Source organism: Abramis brama (assembly GCF_963993115.1).
Source record: "Abramis brama genome assembly, chromosome: 8".
In the NCBI taxonomy this organism is placed as follows: domain Eukaryota; kingdom Metazoa; phylum Chordata; class Actinopteri; order Cypriniformes; family Leuciscidae; genus Abramis; species Abramis brama.
In genome coordinates this window covers 7,696,591-7,719,363 of record NC_139970.1, presented here as the reverse complement: position 1 = coordinate 7,719,363, position 22,773 = coordinate 7,696,591, and the positions used below count along the sequence as shown (strand labels likewise).

The following is a 22,773-nucleotide window of genomic DNA, read 5'->3' as shown; positions in this document are numbered from 1 at the left end:
TACAGATCCATCCTTGAGTAACAACGGGAGTAAATGAAGACTGCTATGTTCATTCTTACATCCATCAACAACACACCTCAATCGCTTAGGAGACATTCTTGTCTACAGCTGCTCAAGCGTCGAACAATGGCGGACTCTGTGTCCAGCTCACTCAGGGCGGGTCTAGGCTCAAACTGAAGTGTCACTCAACAGTCGTGGGAGGGGCCTGCTCAATTCTACGTCACATTGCGCCGAATCTGAGAACAGCTCATTCTGAAACAATGCTTATGATTTATTGAGATTGTAAAAAAACCACTGGGTGGATTTTTATCATTCTAGGGTGGTTTTGCTCACACACTGTCAACACACATTTATGTTCAAACACCATGTAAAAGTGAATTTTGCATAATAGGTGCCCTTTAATCCAAGGGTGAAAACATGGCAAGCACAGCCATACAACATTTCAGCTGAGTGGATCAAAAGTGTAAATGCAGAACATTTCAAGTGCAACTAAATTAGTTGCTCAAATTTGTTATGTTCTTTAGATAGACAGACGAACATGAGCACCTGCTCCATCACATAACTTTATTAAACTGACTTCAGTAACAAAACATACACACGTGACTCTGGATGTCATTATATCAGATGACCACTAGATGTCCTCATAACCTCATATATGTATAACCTAATATGTTACATCCCCCTTCTTAAGTATATTCCTATACTGATGCATAGAACTTCTGCACAAACTTCTAAACATAACATTTGAGTTTCATTTACCAAACTTTCAGCATAACTGCAAAAGTATTCAACACATTTTCACAAATGCATTTGTACTCATAAACTATTGCATTTCAACTTATTGCACATCCAACAATGCACATACATTGTATTCACTCTCACACTGTAAAATCTAATTAGTTGGACTTACTTAAAAAAAGCATGCAAACCGATTGCCTTTAAAAAAAAACAAGTAAAGTGAAATAGGAATAGTATGTGGTACTGACAAATGCTTAGTTAGTATAGTTCACTTACACAAGAGTACTAGTAACTAAAAAAGAACTGTAGAGAGTACTTGTTAATTTACTTTAAATAAAATATAACTGTTACCATTGTTGTGTTTTGCATGCTGAATGTTGAAGTCTGTGTAACTCGAGTATGATCAATTGCAAGACTGTCACAAATATAGAGGGATTATATAAACCCAGTTAAAAGTTTCACAAGGTGTTTAGGACATAAGTGTTTGCAACAAAATTATAAAAGATCATTAATTGACATGAAATATAGTTATGTTATACATCATTCATTCATACATACATATAATAATATATATATAGATATATATTAGCCTACTTCTCTTCCTTTGAAACCGAATAACTGATTTCTTGTTGCAATCACTGCATCAATGGGAAGAGAATTACAATAGTATAAATGAAGTTCCAAGTGCCCAACCAAAGGGATCACTAATCGCCATAATGGTGACTAAAAACATTTTAGGAAAATCAGCATCAATTTATGAAGTCAGCTTATGTGATGTTCTCTCAAATTTTTCAGTTGTATTAAAATTTCAATTGATGACTTTGGGAAATGAGTGAATGCAAACAGAAAAATAACTGCAGAAGTGGAGGAAATTAGTGAAAAGTCCATTAAGATTTTCCCCGCCTCAAAAAACCACACTCAAACCAATCAATTAATCTTAACTTGGGTTTTCTGAGTAAACAAAGCATAGTATGTGAATAGTACAGATTACTAGATTTTTACAATTAAGTTAAGACATTAAGTAAAGTTAACTAAAAAGTGTTAGTAAGAATCACTGTTGGATTTTACAGTGCAGTCTTTGTATTTTTCAGGTATTTTTACAATTCTTCCAGACCTTGTACGGTAAGCTTGCTCTTTCTCTACGCTTTCATTACCCTTTCGTTCATTTGAATTGTCCTTACTGTCAAGTGCATTGCTCTGTGATGCATCAACCGACTGCTGACTATCAGTATCCATGTCAACGCTTTTCTCAAATGTTGAAGAGTCTGTTTCTCTTGTTTTTCTTAAATGTATGCGATTTCTGAACAGCTTTCCATCAGGAGTCTTTACTATAAAAGAACGTGGCTGTTCATGCTTTCCCAGAACAACAGCTGGCTTCCATGAATCTCCCTTTTGTATCCTTATTCCTTCTCCAGGTTGCAGATCAGGTAAGTATTTAGCCACCCTGTCGTAGTACTGCTTCTGTTTCTTCTGTCTCTGCTTAAGTTGCTTATGCACTTGTGACATTGTCTCCGTGGTAAGCAATGCAGATGATGTTGGTAGCTTCGTCCTGAGACGTCTTCCCATCAGGGTTGCCAGATTGAGCGGTTTACCGCCCAATTGGGCGGTTTTGCAATCTATTTTGCGGGCAAAAATGGGTTTGGGCGGGTGGATAAAAGTTGGGCTGGTTTCGGATCAGTTCAGCGGGTTTTTGTTCCCGAAACACCGGCACTTCAGATCCTTATTCCTGCGACCCAATGTTCAGCAGGCAGCAGTCTCACTCACTCGCACACGCACACACACACACACACACACACACACACACTACAACTCTGGCTGATGTGCCCCCTAACCTCACAACACTCCCTCCCACTACCTTAAAGTGACGCACGCACGCCAACACAGATTTGAATGTTGCGATATGATTTTGTCAAAGGTTTAATAGACAGACGAAGAAGAACGCGTGAGTGTTTGAATCGAGATCACAGACTTTTAAAGAATGGTGCAGCTCTGTAACGACACATTTCATCCTGTTGAAACGAAAGTGGCTATAACTTCGGTCAACCTCATCTATAAGCAAGGGCAAAAAAAAAAAAAAGCAATTTAATTTGAATTAATATCTGTAATAAAAAAATCGATTTTAAAATCACTAAAAAAAAACGATTTTTTTTCTCCAAGCCCTAATATGCATGTTTTATGTTGGCATTTGAAATAACTGAAATGTTAAAGTGGGTTATTTTTTATGTCCATATATCCACTGTTTTTATGTTACTGAATGCTTTTTTTCCAAGTGACTTTTATTAACAATAAAAAGACTCATTTTTCCGTAACATAAGTTTAGTAGAATAGTCTGATTGAGGTCAGTAGCCTACTTTTGCGTTCATTTGATTGAATATTGTTTCTAAAATTGGATAGGCTAAGTCGAAAAATGGGTCATTTTAAAGCTTGTTAATGATTTTAATGTGTTTAAACGAGAAACAAGCCACACAAAAAATTGGGCGGTTTTTTGGGCGGTTTTTGACGAGGTTTTGGGCTGGAAAACCTTGCTGGCACCTGGCAACCCTGCTTCCCATCAGTAATTGTGCAGGTGATAATCCTATCCCTTCCATTGGCATGTTACGGTACTCCAGTAGTGCTATGTACGGATCACATTGACTACTCTGCGCTTTCTTTAAGAGATTTTTCACTGTTTGCACTGCTCTCTTCAGGGCTCTACAGTGCGCCCATTTCACTCGCACATGCGAGTAAATATTTCGGCGTGCGAACGTGAAAAAATATTTGGGCGCACTCGTGCGAGTGACACAGCATTTTTCTATAGAAACAGCTGCAAATACATCATCATGAGGAGGGGCAGAGTAGGACACTATATTACCGGAAGATCAGTTATTTAGGCCTAAATCTTCAGTAGCTAACGTTAGTCTGTAGCCTCATAAAAAAAAACTACAGTGCCCACACACAAAGTATTTTAGGGCCCTATAATTTCCGCGATCACGGAATCGCGGAGTTGGCAAATTAACGCGGAATCTAGTGTCAACGCGGAATTTTACATCTGTTTTTGTGTGGGAGAAAAACGTATGTCTGAGCTCTGAGGAAAATCGCATATTACTGAAAGAACGAGCAGAGAGAGAGGCCCGGTCGCGCGCGCGTCTTCAAACTGTCTTGCTCTCTCTCACTCAATTGAGAATTGACACAATGGTAAAAGATCGGAAGAACGAGGTTTCACGTGGAGCATTCGGATATTTTTTTCCTGAATTAGGCTACCGCTGTGTGTGAATTGTGCAAAAAAAAAAAAAAAAAAAATTACCTTTCCTTCTTCTCTGAAAAGCGTTCCGCCCATTCAGCTGACATAAAAAACACTTTCAATAAACTAAACAAATCCTATCCAATGATGAAATGTTTTCTGTGTTGACAAATCTTGTGCGATGTCCTAAAACTGCCGGGATAATCACACAACGTCTGCTAATGATACGTCCGATTTGCGAACTAATGACTCCTTTAAACTGATTCACTATAATGAATGGTTAAAACAACTGATCTGTCCAACACTGAATCGGTTCGGTGTATAACAAAATCGCTAACACTTTACAATAAGGTTCCATTTATTAAACTCTAGTTAACTAGATCAGTTAACATTAACTATTAATAAACTGCACTTCTACAGCATTTATTAATCTTTATTAATGTTAATTTCACCATTTAGTAGCCTACATTATTTAAATGAAAAGTTGTGTTTGTTAACATTAGTTAGCTTAATGCACTGTGTGAAGTAACATTAAAAATACAGGGTTAGGGTTGACTAAGATTAACAAAGATTAATAAATACAGTAACAAATGTATTGCTCGTGGTTCATGTTAGTTATCCTAATACATTCATTCACTAATGTAAACAAACCAAACCACATTTAACATCTCTTAAAATGAGAATTTTGTTTGTTACCTCAATAAATGTAGGGTCATTCCTATTTTATTTGTGTACATTTTAATCATTAACATTAAAAACACTCTTTTTACGACTAAAATTACAGTAAAGGGTAAAAAAAAAACTGAATTCCCAAAAATTAAAACGGAAAAAACGGAATTTGCAAAAATTAAAACGGAAAAAACGGAATTTGGGAAAAAATAAAACGGATTTTATAGGGCCCTACTAATTCGGATCAGCACAGAGGGGCCCTCCCTGGAACTGTTTGATCCTACAAAATGTGCTGAAAATTGGCTGTCTGCTGGAAAGAGGTCAAGGCGACCAGGCTACAAAGCTTGGCCAAGTGACTCAGACATGATCTTCATTTCAGATAAAATGTGAAACATACATAGCAGGGCCTACATACAATGTTAAATGAAATCTACATGACGATAAAGTAGAATTAAATGAAAATCTTTTGTTTGAAAGTTTTGGTCTGATGTTCTTAACCTTACAATGAGCATTGTAAATGTAATTGTTGAATAATTCTAATAATAAAACTATAATGATAAACTTATACAACAAAAATGACTGTGCCCCCAAATATTTGTCTGTGCTCCTAAATTTTTTTATTTAGGCGCACCAGTGCTCCTTGTTCAAAAAGTAAGTGTAGAGCCCTGCTCTTGGCTTGTCCATCAGACTGTGCATAACCCGGACTTGAAGTCACATGCTTGAATCCCCATTCCTCTGCAAAACTTGAAAATTCAGCACTTGCATACTGAGGTCCATTGTCAGATACTACTATATCTGCAATTCCATGTCTTGCAAAGATGGACTTCATTTCCCTGATGACTCCACAGCTTGTCGTGTCCCTGAGTCGTTTTACCTCAATGTACTTTGAAAAGTAGTCCACACATAACAGAAATGCTGAACCACTATGGTAAAAAATGTCTGTACCTATTTTTTCCCAAGGTCGCCCTGGCACTTCATGTTGGAAAAATGGCTCTTTTTGATTGTTGTTCCTGTTTTCATTACAGGTAGCACATCTGGATACTGCATCCTCAATTTGTGTCGACATACCTGGCCAGTACAAAATGTCTCTGCCTCTTGCCTTACATTTGACAATTACCAGGTGTGACTCATGTATTTTGTTGATCATTTCCTGTCTTAGCTAATTTGGAACAATGAGCTTATTTGCTTTAAATAACAGACCATCTTCATAACTGATTTCCTCTCGAAATGTCCAGTATTGCTGTATTGATCTTGGCATCCTAGATCGTTCTTTCGCCCATCCATTCAGCACTGCCTTTTTTTAACATTTGCATCTCTGCATCCTCTGCTGTTGCTTTTTTGAAAGCATCCAGTTTCTGTTCTGAAATAGTAAGTTGTGACATAATCCAGTTCACTGCTAGATCCTCTTCCAGCAGATTTCCCTTCTGTTCGTGTAGATAAGCACGACTTAGAGTATCTGCTATGTATAGTTCCTTACCAGGTTTGTACATCACCTTCAGATTGTATCTCTGTAGTCATAGAAGCATTCTTTGTAATCTCATAGGAGCCTGATGCAGCGGCTTCTTAAATATACTCTCTAATGGCTTGTGATTTCCTTTCCGTACACATACTGGTGAAATTTCTTACATCCATAATAATGGCTAACAACTCCTTTTCAATTTGCGCATATCTACGCTGACAGTCGTTCAGAGCTCTTGAGCCATAAGCCACTGGCCTTCCTTCTTGCAGAATCACAACTCCTATTCCTTCTGAACTGGAATCTACCGACAATGTGACCGGTTTGCTCACATCAAAGAATTTCAAAGTAGGACTTTAAGTAACCAAATATTTTAGTTTTTCAAAACTTTGCTGTTGAGCATCCTCCCAGTGCCACTCTGTCTCTTTCTCCAGCAATTTCCTCAAAGGTGCACTTATGTCAGACATATTGGGAATGAACTTTGCCAGATATTGCACTACTCCAAGAAATCTTTGCAGTTCTTGCTTGCTTTGTGGTGGTGGAATTTCAGTCACTGCCCTTTTTCTTCATCTGGCTTAACTCCTTGAGCACTCAGTATGTGTCCTATGTATTTGATCTCCATCATTCTTATTTTGCACTTGTTCCTGTTGAGCTTTAAATAGTTTTTTCTTGCACATTCCAGCAGCTTTATTAGCCTTTCATCATGCTCTTGAATGGAGTCTCCCCACACCAGCAAGTCATCAATGATATTTACCACACCTTCCAGTCCTTCTATCATTTGTGCAATGGATCTCTGAAAGACTTCTGACACTGAGGATATACCGAAAGGTAACCTAAGAAAACGGTATCGCCCAATTCATGATCCAGCTTTATCTGCCAAAACCCTTGATTCGCATCTAGCACAGAAAAGTACTTTGCATTCGGCATTCTTGAGACCACATCTTCTACTGTCAGCATTGGATAATGCTCTCTTTTTATTGCCAGATTGAGATCTTTAGGATCCATACAAATGCGCATTTTCTTCGATGTAACTACAGTTACCATGCTGTTGACCCATTCAGTTGGCTCAGTTTGCTTTGCGATGACCCCCATCTGCTCCATTCTTTGTAGTTCTTCAACCACTTTCTCTCGCAGAGCTACAGGTATCCTTCTTGGCGCATGCACAACTGGTCTGATATTTGGATCAATTTGTATGTGCACTGTTAAATGTCGCTGTAGATTTAGCAGCACAGTACTGTAATAACCTACAGTACAATACTGCATTTCTATATTACAGTAAAGTACCGTAATTTGCATTGTATTGTGGGTAATTTTGTTTGAGCGGGAACATTTTACAGTAAATTTTAGTGTTGCTGTAACCTAGCTGTAACCTGGCTGTAAAATGCCTGGCAAAAATACAGGGTTGCTGTAAACAGAGAGCGCGCGCGCGCCGCCCGACTGACGTCAGAGCACAACTGCAGCAGGCAGACGCAGATCACTCGCTGGATCTCACTCTGCGGATATCTGGAAATTTGGTAAGTTAATTTTGAATTTTATAATAAGGTTTTAGGATTTTACACTATAGTGTACAAATGACAGTGGAAGTTTAGCCAGCGACGGTTGCAAAAACACCGTTAGTTAGAGCTGCTCTTTCACCCCGATGCTTGTCACGACATTTTCAAATCTAACTCGAGATTTGAACATTGAATAGCCTAAACATTACCTTACGGTTTATTTCGACCAAAGCAGACTTGGTGATTGTTTGAAAGGTGGAAGGACAAATAGAGGTGGTTATTTAACGTTAAATGTGTTATACGATGGTCTGCGAGATAAAATTACTGCATTTGACATCGTACGTTTGAAGGATCTTATGATAACTAAAATGTCTGTTATCTGATCGTTTCCATAACATCCGAGCCCGTCAGTGGTAAAAACAAGCACTTATAATTGACATAACGTTATTTTGCTCAAAATGCTATATTTGCAGTCCGTTTCTCGGATGGCGAACTTGATGATGTAACGATTTTACGAACTTTTATGATAAATACTGGACCAAATTTAATTAGTCGTTTAGACACAAAAACACATGAAAACACGTGTTAAAAATACTGCACTTTCCTTTGCAACGCAAGATGGGTGATTTGGTCTAAGAGAGATTGGCAATGGTACCAGTTTAGCCTTTTATTTCATTTCTATTTAGGCGGGATACCCAGTTCTGTAGCATTGTGATTTGTAATGACAAATAATGATTACTATAATAATTAAAAATATGAATAAAGTGTGTAAATTGTTTTAAAAAAAAACTATCAGAGTTAATAATGATCTATTAGGCAACAAAGACAAGTAAAATGCATGCCAAAAAAGCAAGTTCAAATATTTAGAGAGGTCAAGTGAAGCTTAAAGTGAACGTGAAGCTTATTTTTATTAACCTAGATGTATTGTAACGTAAAGCAGATGTATGAAATATATGTCCTCAACAAGAAACATAACAGTTAACTGAATAATATGTATTTTGATTTCTTACAGCTCTACAGTGTGGGCCAATTTTATTTGCAGCCTGGAAAGGAGTTTTCTGTAAGTATTAGCCATGTTAATACAATGTTTTAAACTTAAAGTTTAAAAATCTAAAGGTTACATTTTTAAAAAAAAAATGATTGGCTGTTTTTTTTACAGAATTTTCTTTTAAAATTTATCTCTTACACTGTCTGCTCATCTTTATTGGTGCTGTGGATAACAGGTTTTGTCATACGTGTTTTTGTGTGTCATGTCTTTTTCAGTTTTGGTCACCGCCAGGTTCCAGTACCACCTCAGCTACAGCTGCAAGTCATGCAGTTTCTCAACCTCTCACACCGACTTTTTGGAACTTCAGCTTATTCACCGTATCCCCCAGAGTTAGATAAGTGAAGTCCATACATACCCTTTTCATCTCCGTGCGTGCTGTAACTCTGTCTGACGCACCCACCGCTAGCCTAGCTTAGCACAAAGACTGGAGGTAAACGGCTCTATCTAGCATACTGCTCCCAATAAGTGACAAAATAACGCCATAATTTTCCTATTTACATGTTGTGATTTGTATAGTCACAGTGTGTACAAATAACAAGGTCACATGAGACACAACCATCTTCTAACCGTACACATACTGGGAACTATATTCTCAGAAGGCGAAGCACTACTACATGGGCGGAGTGATTAGTGCAACACTGAGCGAACTCTGCTCCTCACCTGAGCAGCTTCTCGGGTGCTGCGAGCAAATCACTCCGCAGAAGTAGCAGTGCTTCGCCTTCTGAGAATATAGTTCCCAGTATGTATACGGTTAGAAGATGGCTGTGTCTCATGTGACCTTGTTATTTGTACATGCTGTGACTTTACAAATCATAACATGTAAATAGGAAAATGTTGGCGTTATTTTGTCACTTATTGAGCAGTATGCTAGATAGAGCCGTTTACCTCCAGTCTTTGTGCTAAGCTAGGCTAGCGGTGGGTGCGTCAGACAGAGTTACAGCACGCACGGAGATGAAAAGGGTATGTATGGACTTATCTAACTCTGGGGGATACGGTGAATAAGCCAAAGTCCCAAAAAGTCGGCATGTTCCTTTAACTATCCCTTTAAAAGCTGTTTACCTGTAAAGTGCTGGTGTACTGGACATGCAGTGTTCCTAAATGAAATGTTTTTTTTCACAAATACACAATAGTGTAATTGATTAATAAAAAATGTTTTTGACAAAACATTGTTTGGATTGATTGATTTGCAGTTATTCTGAAGTTGCCGTATAATATTATTACCTGTAAATTTATATACTGTAATAACTACATATTATATAAATATAATAAAATCATTATTAGTAATTTGAAAATTATAATATTTAGCAATAATGTATCAATATAGATATTACAGTACAATACTGTATAATTAATTACAGCAGAAGCAGAAACATTACAAAAATACAGTAAAGTGCTGTTTTGTAGTTTACAGTACTGATCTTGTGTACTGTAAAGTAAATTACAGTACAGTTACTGTAAATCAAAATACAGTAACTTGCTGGCAACCTTGCTGCCAGTACTGTACTGTAAAAATACAAGAAAATTGTTAACAGTGTGGTGTTCTCCTGGTAAACAGCCTAATCCTTCAAATAGATCGTTAAAATCCTTGAGAATGTCACTGCTCTTTTCAATTTCATACAGTCTTTTGACCATGCCCATTTTTTGACATGCAGATCGTCCTAGAATGGCAGGTGCATCATGCTTCATTATTTCAAACATGATTTTGTATTTCTGTCCTTTGTACTTTCTTGCCCAATGGCACCATCTTGTGTCCAGAATATGTAACAAGTTTGCAGCTTGACCTCTGCAGTCTCCCTGCTATGTTTAGCAACTTGTACACTCTTTCTGACATGACATTACATTCAGCTCCTGTATCCAGTATCACTTTTACATCATTCTTGTTTATCTGGATTGTTTCGACCCATTGTTCATCCTCCTTACTTGAGTTGATGGACATTACATTTCTTTCTTTTTCCACTGTTACTGTACCAATAAACATGTTACCATCTTGTTCAATCACGTGCATTCTTTTACTCTGACTCTGCAGGTCTTTGGTATTACACATCTTTGCAAAATGATTTTTCTTCTGACAAGACTTACATGTTTTCCCGTAGGCTGGGCATTTTCTGTACTCGTGCTTGTTGCCGCATCTGCTGCATTCCTTTCTCATCACTGACGTCTGCTCTGATTTGGTGTCTCTTTTCTTTGGCTTTATGGATTCAACTTTGTGTACATTTACTTCATCATTGAGTGCTTTCATCTGACTCGATGTGATCTTGCTGGCCCAGCAAATGTCTATGGCCTTTTCCAATGTGAGATCCGTTTCTCTTAGAAGTCTGCCTTTTAGTTGATCCTCTCTTATGCCACATACAATCCTATCACGAATTAATGAATCGTGCAGATCACCAAACTCAGTCTTTTGCTTTGCTTTTCAGATCAGTGACATACATGTCGATTGTTTCTGCAGGCCCTTGCGATCTCGTGAAAAACACGTGTCTGATGTATGGAAGGTTTTTTCGAGGCTCACAGTAATTTTTAAACTTGTCTTTTAGTACTTGTATTTTATTCCTCTCCTCTTCTGAGAACTCAAATGTTTTAAATACTTTTATGGCCTCTTCCCCCGCCACGTGCAGAAATGTAGCACACTGCACCATCTCAGACTTCTCTGCTACTCCGCTAGCTAGCGAGCAAAGTTCAAACCTCTGTATCCAGTTCTTCCAATTTTCCGAGAGATTTCCTTGCAGAATCAATGGCGGTGGTGGCTGTAACTGTGCCATCCTCTTTTCTTGCGTTTATATCAGTTTTATTCTGACACCATGTTCTGTTCTCTAGACAGACCGAAGAACACGAGCCCCTGCTCCATCACATAACTTTTATTATCTCACTTCCGTCAAAACATACACACGTGACTCTGGATGTCATTATATCAGATGACCACTAGATGTCCTCATAACCTCATATATGTATAACATATATAATATGTTACAATAACTAAACTAAGAGAAACCAAGAGAAAACTTAAGAAATACACTATTGTGGCCACTTGTTGTCACCATCACTGCTCCTCAACTATACAAAGGATAAGGGCAGCCGAGACATGGACCTGTTGGAGAGAAGGCCCCCCCCCTCCTCCCAATGGGCTCATTAAACTCGTCATTTAACGCATCATACAGCACAGGTTAAAAACATCATTTTTAAAGTCAACTACTCAGGGCAGCCGGGTTGGGCCTGTTGATTCGGGGCTACTACCCCCTCCCGGCTGGCCCACACTCTGCTTTTAATGCACCTCACAGAATAGGGCTCACACTATCACATAGTCTACATAGTCTGCTGTAGATGGTGACAATGAAGTGACTGAATATGAATTAATAATAATAATAATAATAAATTAGTTAATAAATAAAAATAATATAATAGTAAATAATACAAAATAAATACGATGTTAATAAACCATATAATATGATCGTTAATAACACAATATACAATCAATAATTGTGTCCATTAAAAGCATTTAATTCATAACAATAAGGAACAAATGATCAAATTAAAAGATTGGTGACTAGTTATCATTGGCAGTGATGGGTATTTGTAATTATCGAAGAGAAGGTTAAAGAGTTTTCTTTCCTTGTCTTGGGATCAGCAGAATGGTTGTAACGTTAATATTGCTGATTGTATAGTCACTGGAATAGGACAAAATAACTGTGTCATATGTCTTCTTGATTATAGTAAATTAATGTATCTACTGCTCAAATGTACAAAAGGGGGTAGGCGCCAACAAGCTTAAGCTTCTGCCTACTCCTTTTGAGCATCATATCCACATTATTTATTTATTTATTTATTTATTCATCTGCGCATGTATCCTTCTTTAGCTTTGCTTGCGGTGCTGAACTCTGCTCCTATGTAGAACTTTGTGGAACTCAGATGCTCAAATAAATAAAGATGATGAGATCAATCCTTGAAATACCTTGAAAGTGAGATGGAATTTACTGACCCCTTAGTTTGGTTTATTATGACACCTTCTTACTGAGGTCTTACTGTGGTGATATTAGCAGGGGTGCACATAACTCTTTTGGTCTGGTTCTCAAGGGAGCACCTGGAGATGTTGCTTGGTACTCAGACTTTACGCAGCACACTTATCCTACAAGCTCCCTTAATGTAAAATAACACTATTTGTTCACTGTAGAAATTAAATATATAGGTTCATCGTTGTTCATTTTATTAACATTAATAACAGACAACAAAAGGAATTTTAGGCTGCTGTCACTTTAAGACTGAATGCACTGACCGAATATGCTGACACACTTTCTCAACTGTTCACTTATGACGTGACCAGGAGAATACTTGCCAAGATGGGTATTTTGACATAATTTTGTGTATGTGTCCGTTCAAGCACAAGTAAACGTGAAAGAGGAATCAATTCAGTGTTCTAGCGCTGTCTGAAACGCCTCTGCCCCTCTCTCTCTCTCTCTCTCTCTCTCTCTCTCTTTCTGCATGAATGTGTAAACTGGCAAGACAAAACACATCCAAATGATACACTTTTACTCAATGATGGTTAAACTTAGCAGTTTTACCTTCATAGGGTGATGGTACCCCCCAAAAAGCTCTGCAGCAAATGCACAGAAATCAAGAATCAGAAAAGAGTTGTAATAGCTCTGTTTGAAATTACAATAAATAAAATAAGCTACAACTTAATATTTAAATAGATTTTGTTATTCATTTCTGTAGTATACTCACTCAAAGCCTTCATCAGCCACTCTCCACAGGATAAACACACATGCTCATCTGAACCTGTAACATCCAGATAAGATTCACGTTACCTCTGTTATTTATGATCTCAACACTACATTTACATGTTGAGGTTGTTGCTGATGTGTTAACTCACTTTTAATCCAACATAAATGTGTAAGGACTGATTTTCCTGATAAGACCAAACTCACCCTGCAATAAGGCCATAAAACGCACCCTGGACAAAAGATAGCAAAGACAGAGCACAGGACAGACCTGCATTATTGAGTGTGACTTAGCCTGTCCAAACTTTTCTTCTTCATTATCTCTGCATCCCCCTTCTCCCTCCTCAAGTCACTGAAAGTTCACTAAGAATGTCTATATATCACATATGATCAGTGTTGGGAAGGATACTTTCAAAACGTATTCCGTTACAGAATACAGAATACATGCCCCAAAATGTAATTTGTAACGTATTCCATTACGTTACTCAATCTGAGTAATGTATTCTGAATACTTGGATTACTTCAACATTGAATTGCATTTTATAAATGTAGGAATGTGGAATACGGTGCGGTGATGCGGTGGTGACGCGTTCATGTAACATGTTAGGGTGGCGCTGCCAATAAAGTACCTAAAAGAACCGGCAAAAGTAATGATTATGAATATGTCAAATATAGCAAGGAGATATTTTAATTGTTAATTAATAAACAAGTGTTTAATGTGTCAGTGTCGGCTGCAAAGATGACAATGCTGACTCGCAGTAGTGAACGCGCCAGAGAGAAATGCGCATTTAGGATTACATAAGCAGAAAGCAGTCTGTTTTATTTTGTTTTGAATTGTTGGTTTAAAGTAAGTAATTTGTTTTAATTAGCCAGGTTTAGTCGTCTGCTGTAGTTTTACTGGTCACTTTGCTATTTTATAGTTGTATCAGGTTGCTACCAGGGCTGTAACGATATGAGATATGAAACCGAAATCAAGACACTCAGATCCACGAACCTGTGTCGCGGTGTGCAGAATCACGACACGCCCCTTCCAACTCCCATGTTATCCTTCCCGTCCAGATCTAATGCTACCACATCTTTAAATGACTATTAGTATTATTTGAAGTTAACATTATAAAATACGTAGACCTACACCACAAAATAAATACTTTAAAATTGGGCAATTCCAGCGTTATGGACTGACATTTGCATTAAAAATTGAAATAGAAATTCTCAGAAAATGCATTTAATACCAATATATTGAAACGTCTGTTTATATATCCATACTCCCTTAATAAAGGAGTCCAGATATTAGAAAAACATCTGTCTACACATGTTTTTTCTATTAAATATGAGGGAAATAAACATGTGTGACACAAAATCTTTAACTTTTAGTTGTCAAAATATTTGTTAGTACTTCTGTGAATTACACTGAGCAAACCAAAAGTAATACTACCCACCGGATGAAGAAGGGTCGGCTCTCCACAGAACACAAAATATTCATTTTATTTAATTTTTCGTGTTCGCATTTATGAGGAAAAAATGTTACGGACGTGACCGCTCTGAAAGCGGCACTAAAAGACTGCTTTAAAACTTTCACAGAGACCTCAAACAGAAAGCACAAAGCCTTTCTTTAAAGTGAATTTCGTTTTGTATTAAAGGGGTCATATAATGCCATTTTTGTACAAGCTAATATGATTCTTTAGGGTCTAAATTAAAAGTTTGTAATATACTTTAACCCTCGTGTTATGTTGGAATTCTGTGCACTCCCCTTATGGTCCGGGTCAAATTGACCCGCATTGGATTCAATACAATTCCTCAAAAATCACACTATGAAAAACAACAAAGATTCAGGTTCAAACTGTAAACTTTTAATATCAACATTTGTCAAATATTCCAAAAAATATATATCTGAAGATATGATTTAATGAAAATGTTTTTTAACCATTTTTTAAAACTATTTAAAATTTGAATATACGTTATATTTATATATATTTGCATATACATTTTTTTTTTTTTTTTTTTTTTTTGAACATCATAACTGAACAAATAATCAATTAATCTGAGCTAATTTTTCCTGCTGTCTATGTCGAAGTCTCAATATATTTCAGATATCTTGAATATATAAATGCAAGCTTATTTTACTATCTGTGTCTGTCAAAGATTTTCATTTGTAATTTGCAATTAGCTCTGAACACCATGATTTAGCTTTTTCAAGTGTGTTTGGTTTGGGTTAGAGCACTTTTAGATACACTTACACTTTAGAACTGGCCCTGACATACATAAAATAAATGTTTTTATTTTGTGTCTGTACAGTTGCTTTTGAATAGCTGCCTATGATGGTCAAATTGACCTGCGAACATCACAAACGTAATAGTAATTTTGTTTGTATATGTCAAAAAAACCCACCAGCATGTTGAAACTTTGCATGCATGTTCATGATGATAAATGTGAAAAAGTCACAAAATATATAAAAAAAAAAAAAAAAGGTTTAATATTATTTCAGGTAGCTTGAAAAAATAAATGATAGGTAATTTTTACCATCTGTGGCTGACAAAATATTTTTCTGTATTGAAATAAGTGTGGAAAACCAAATTTTTTAGCTTCATAAGGTAGTAAAAAAATAAAATAACAAAATATAACCAAGAAATGTTATTATATTGGGTCCGTACAGTTGCCTTAGAGCGTTAAAATATGCGGGTCAAATTGACCCGCGAACATCACGAAAGGAACAGTATTTTTGTTTGTATATGTCAAAAAACACCAGCATGTTGAAACTTTGCATGCATGTTCATGATGATAAATGAGAAAAAGTCACAAAATATCAAGAAAAAAAACATAGGTTAACCAGTATTTCCAACAACTAGAAAATCTAAACGGGTCAAATTGACCCGCAACATAACACAAGGGTTAATTAAAAATTCTCATTAGTATTGTAAGAAAACACTCATTTTACCTGGTCAAAAACAGCTCTGTTTTCAGCACGCCGTTTAAGTGCATGTGTCTTTAAATGATAATGAGCTTTGCTCACCCCGCCCCTCTGTTCTTTGCGTACACCGTTTGTAACACAATAGAGCTCCGGACGTCACGTGACCTATTCTGTTTACACCGCCATTTTGGCAGTAAAGAGGCCGTACGAGACGAGCGTGAACGGATGACGGCAGCATGAGTTTGAAGGCAACAGAGTTCACTGCGCACTTTAATTAAAAAGATATAGACCTGTACACAGCAAAACTTAATAGATTAAACATAACAGATCCCTATAATGCCCCCGGGGTGCTTTTCATGTGTATTAATAAAGGAACTTATAACGTTAGCTTTCCTGAACTGCAGTATCCTGTTATATAACTAACATTACTTCATTAACTTTCCCTCGTCCTATTCTGGAGACTCTTTAAAGGCCTACAAAAGCCGGGAGGGTACAAATGGACGCAATCAAACTTTGTTATCAATATTCAATTTTGGAGTATACCAGCTTAAACCTGCTCTGTCGTCAGTGGAAAGGCAAGTCAACTGTGTTGTTATCGACGCTAGCTGTCCTTGTTTGTTGGTAGCAAGGATAGCAATATCACTGTGAGAACAGTAGACTCAGTATGAAATCTTAATCATTTAATCCCAATTTTTTCCCAGACATGAAAATATCCGAATGATGTGTCATTAGTTGCCCAGATATAGCAGACAATATAATCATGACACGAGCGTTGAGGCGCCGGTGCGTGAACTGGAGCTCATCTCATAAATGAACCGAAACTTAGCGTATAAGGTTATACTTGCCTCACAGACATGTCTACTTTTAAGCATTTAATCAAATGAAAGAATAAACTACAGTAGGTAGTAATAACACTAAGTAGTAGAAAGCATGTATCTTAGCAAAGTAGAAATGGCAAGCAATACCCGTTTGATGAGGAGCATGAGGTGCAGGAGAAAGGCAGAGGGTCCAGAGCAGCAAGCAAAGGAGAACAAAGGAAAGAGCTTTATATATGGAGTTTACAAGGGGGTTTCCAGAACTGAGGACAGTTCAAGACTTCGGATTGGACAGATTGTCTGTAAAGGACTGAATCTGTGCGGAGGGCGTGTGGACTATAAAAAGTATTGTCAGGAATGTCAAAGTCAGACGCTGGTTCACCAAGGACGGCCTCTCCAGTGTTAGATGCCTTGCCATTGCGCCTCATGAAGATGAAAGCTAGTAAATTATTTGGTTTTGATTTACTTTTATTTTTATTTTATATATTAGTACCATTTATGTAAACTAGTTAACCTGTATATAATAAAAAATACATATAATTGAAATTAAGAAGCTTGCCTGCCTTAAGTCTCTGTTTTACAAAATGAGCTGAACTAAACCACGGAGCAGTCTTTCGACTGAATTGTAAGTATGGAAATTTATATACTTATTTATATACGAATTTATATACGAATTCGACTGACTTTACCTAACCTGAGAATAAACAAAATAAGGTAGAAGGTGTCTATATTTAAGACCCAAACAAGGGGTTAAATTAAGCACCACAAAACAATATATATATATATATATATATATATATATATACAGTGAGGAAAATAAGTATTTGAACACCCTGCTATTTTGCAAGTTCTCCCACTTAGAAATCATGGAGGGGTCTGAAATTGTCATCGTAGGTGCATGTCCACTGTGAGAGACATAATCTAAAAAAAAAAATCCAGAAATCACAATGTATGATTTTTTAACTATTTATTTGTATGATACAGCTGCAAATAAGTATTTGAACACCTGAGAAAATCAATGTTAATATTTGGTACAGTAGCCTTTGTTTGCAATTACAGAGGTCAGACGTTTCCTGTAGTTTTTCACCAGGTTTGCACACACTGCAGGAGGGATTTTGGCCCACTCCTCCACACAGATCTTCTCTAGATCAGTCAGGTTTCTGGGCTGTCGCTGAGAAACACGGAGTTTGAGCTCCCTCCAAAGATTCTCTATTGGGTTTAGGTCTGGAGACTGGCTAGGCCACGCCAGAACCTTGATATGCTTCTTACAGAGCCACTCCTTGGTTATCCTGGCTGTGTGCTTCGGGTCATTGTCATGTTGGAAGACCCAGCCTCGACCCATCTTCAATGCTCTAACTGAGGGAAGGAGGTTGTTCCCCAAAATCTCGCAATACATGGCCCCGGTCATCCTCTCCTTAATACAGTGCAGTCGCCCTGTCCCATGTGCAGAAAAACACCCCCAAAGCATGATGCTACCATCCCCATGCTTCACAGTAGGGATGGTGTTCTTGGGATGGTACTCATCATTCATCTTCCTCCAAACACGTTTAGTGGAATTATGACCAAAAAGTTCTATTTTGGTCTCATCTGACCACATGACTTTCTCCCATGACTCCTCTGGATCATCCAAATGGTCATTGGCAAACTTAAGACGGGCCTTGACATGTGCTGGTTTAAGCAGGGGAACCTTCCGTGCCATGCATGATTTCAAACCATGACGTCTTAGTGTATTACCAACAGTAACCTTGGAAACGGTGGTCCCAGCTCTTTTCAGGTCATTGACCAGCTCCTCGCGTGTAGTTCTGGGCTGATTTCTCACCTTTCTTAGGATCATTGAGACCCCACGAGGTGAGATCTTGCATGGAGCCCCAGTCCGAGGGTGACTGACAGTCATGTTTAGCTTCTTCCATTTTCTAATGATTGCTCCAACAGTGGACCTTTTTTCACCAAGCTGCTTGGCAATTTCCCCGTAGCCCTTTCCAGCCTTGTGGAGGTGTACAATTTTGTCTCTAGTGTCTTTGGACAGCTCTTTGGTCTTGGCCATGTTAGTAGTTGGATTCTTACTGATTGTATGGGGTGGACAGGTGTCTTTATGCAGCTAACGACCTCAAACAGGTGCATCTAATTTAGGATAATAAATGGAGTGGAGGTGGACATTTTAAAGGCAGACTAACAGGTCTTTGAGGGTCAGAATTCTAGCTGATAGACAGGTGTTCAAATACTTATTTGCAGCTGTATCATACGAATAAATAGTTAAAAAATCATATATTGTGATTTCTGGATTTTTTTTTTTAGATTATGTCTCTCACAGTGGACATGCACCTACGATGACAATTTCAGACCCCTCCATGATTTCCAAGTGGGAGAACTTGCAAAATAGCAGGGTGTTCAAATACTTATTTTCCTCACTGTATATATATATATATATATATATATATATTAAACAAATTAGGCTATAGTGTTGCTCAATATGTGTATAAAAGTGTAACATTCAACGTACATATGAAAAAAACACCAGGAAACTAAGAAGTTTCAGCATAGCCCCTAGTACATAAAAGACAGAAAGCACACATATAAAAATAACACTCTTTACAACCTACCCTTTGTAACGGTCACCAGCTGGAGTGCCCTTGAGAACCACCAGAGGGCACTCCACACCAGACTCTCCTATTCACTCACTAACTACATTTCCCATAACTCACTGCCCGGACTCATCATCTCTGATTGCATTCACCTGTGTCTCTTCACCTGTGTCTCATCACCCTGTTAGTCTCAACCTATTTATACCATGTTCACTCATTCACACACTGCGAAGTTTTGTTAAGTGTTACACTGCATTTCTGAGCGTTTCCCTGGTTTTCTTGTTTCTTGGTTTTTGATATCTTGCCCTGTTCCCTGGATTACTCTCTTGCCTCTGGTCCCTGGATTACTCTCTTGCCTCTGGTCCCTGCCTGTTTTGTTTGTTTTGTTTGTTTCTTTGTTTTGACTACCTGCCTGTGTATGACCCTAGCCTGTACTTTGGATTACGCCTCTGGATTGCCCCAGCCAATAAAGCTGCATTTGGATCTCCTACTTTGTGTCTCTGAGCAGTTCGTAACACCCTTCACCTAGGCCTGAGATGGCTCGCCTTAATTTAAACAACTACAATAACTTCATCAGAGGGTAAAAATCTATACAAAATGCATGGGTAGATAATTCTTAACACGCTGAATGTGGCCCAATTTTTCCCTGTCTACGATCATGGGCATTGTTACATTTATTATTATTAAAACTATTATTAATACAGCAATAAATAAAAATAACACACTATTTATAGAAGTCAGAAGAACATACCTTTACTTTGAGCTTGTCTTTCTTCCTCAACCTCTTCTCTTCCTTTTTTCAGCTCCAGAAAGATGGCGTTTGGATGCCATTTCTACCACAGCTTAACATCTATTCTTATTTCAATTAACTAAAAATAGCATTGCTGTATGACTACGACTCTGACGAGACTTTGTGACGTTATGACAGACAAGAGGCAATCCAAATATGTGAAGTCGATATTACCATAGAGATTATAATATTTGGTATTTTATGCTTCCTTTCCTTGCGTCTCAGCTCCTCCCCCTGTAGGATGCGAGGGAAGGCTGCAAGGACAAGAAGCGAGGACGGAGGAATCGAAGGAAAGCTTATTTATACAGTGGAATATTTGATCACTCGAGCGTCACTTCACCGCGTCATCAACTGTGCTCAAAAGATTTACCCTTATGTTGTTAAAATTTGGTTATTTAAGAAATGCATAATAAATAATAATAAAGCAAGATTATGGGATCAAATTCCCGCCAAATATATAGCGGTCACGTATCAAAAAATAATAAGTGTGAATCAAAAATTAAAAAACACGTAAAAATATATTGCACAAACTGAAAAAAATAATGCAAAATTATCAGAATAGCAAACAACGTGGTCACGGATCAAATAAGCGTGAATCAAGAAATAACAAACATGAATAAATACTTTAAATGCATTAAAAGTATTTTGCATAAAACTTAAACTTATGGTCATGCTTTCTTAAAAAGTATGTTTTCCTTGGGTTATATTACTCTGTGCTTTGTGCTCTCTTGCATTTTCTGCTCGTATTTTACTCTTTTGTACGCTTGTGCTGTTTTTCTCTTCGCTCTTCTTTCTATGTTCTGCACTTGCTTTCCCAAATGTTGCAGTTTGAGTTTCATGTAAATTAAGGCGGGCTTAAGTGTCACCATTGGTCCACTAGTTCTAGATTTACAGCTACTCCTCTAGCCAATCAATCGAAGAGGGGAGTTGACACACCAATGCGACTCGTGGCTACTGATGCTTGCTTATACAGGGGAAGACGACAGTTCAATTTAACTTTACAAAGACTTTCAAGCAGTAAAGCTATCTGAACTCTGGACATAAATAATTAAATTAATCTTTTTTGAGATACATGAGAATGTTAATGTGCACACTGGTAATTGGTGTTAAACAATATTACTTGGCTCATGATGTCAATATGCTAAGGCTGCTGTAAGTGAAACATCCTGCAGTTATGAAACACTACAATTCTTTGCAAAAACTAAGTTAAAAATGGCCATTGTCCGAAGACTTTAGGACTTTGACCTGTCACCGCTACGCATTGCCTACCTTTTTTATTAACTACGCCAAATTTGACAAAAGATTATTGAAAATGATTGTGTCACAGAGAAGATATACAGAAAACAGTTGGATTTAATATATAGTGATTTATTACATATTTATTGTGTTTATTTACATAGCTACATAAATGCATTACTTTAGGATTAATGTTTTAAATATAGCTTCAAATTTGAATACAGCAACATCTCCATCAGGGATAGGTAACATTGTTTCTGGAGTGCCGCTGTCCTGCAGAGTTTAGCGTCAACTCCGATAAAAACCTCACCTGTCTTAAATATCCTAAAGACAATGATTAGCTGGTTCAGGTGTGTTTGATTAGGGTTGGAGGAGCTAAACTCTGCACCCAGGACCGACATTGCCCATCCTTGTTATTGATTAAATATAAAAGTACAGGCACAACTTAAACATCGTCAGACAGGCACAACTGTGACAGGTCGTCGTTAGGATGACGAATTTAACGATAACATATTGCCAGGTAGACGTAGGCTATATACCGGCAACAGGTTGAGTTGCAGGCACACATGCAGTTTAAAGGTGTCCTGCCAGGGAAAGATTTTTGCCAGCTGAGTTGATGGTCGTCTTCCCCTGTATAAGTAAGCATCAGTAGCCACGAGTCGCATTGGTGTGTCAACTCCCCTCTTCGATTGATTGGCTAGAGGAGTAGCTGTCAATCTAGAACTAGTGGACCAATGGTGACACTTAAGCCCGCCCTAATTTACATGAAACTCAAACTGCAACATTTGGGAAAGCAAGTGCAGAACATAGAAAGAAGAGCGAAGAGAAAAACAGCACAAGCGTACAAAAGAGTAAAATATGAGCAGAAAATGCAAGAGAGCACAAAGCACAGAGTAATATAACCAAGGAAAACATACTTTTTAAAAAAGCATGACCATAAGTTTAAGTTTTGTGCAAAATACTTTTAATGCGTTTAAAGTTTTTATTCATGCTTGTTATTTTTTGATTCACGCTTATTATATTTTGATTCGTGACCATGTTATTAGCTATTCTGATCATTTTGCAATATTTTTTTTCAGTTTGTGCAATCTTGACAGGGCCAGATTTGG

The 22,773-nt window shown here is 37.5% G+C and overlaps 1 protein-coding gene and 1 long non-coding RNA gene across 2 annotated transcripts in view; both read left to right on the top strand.

Annotated features, from left to right (window-relative positions):
* LOC311088944 (uncharacterized protein) overlaps positions 1-22,773 on the top strand; it is a 319,691-nt gene that overhangs the window by 239,748 nt on the left and 57,170 nt on the right. The window lies entirely within an intron of this gene.
* Positions 7,530-8,960, top strand: LOC311088951. Its single transcript, XR_014607590.1, has 3 exons — positions 7,530-7,597; positions 8,589-8,636; positions 8,840-8,960. It is a non-coding gene; the product is annotated as an uncharacterized lncRNA (long non-coding RNA).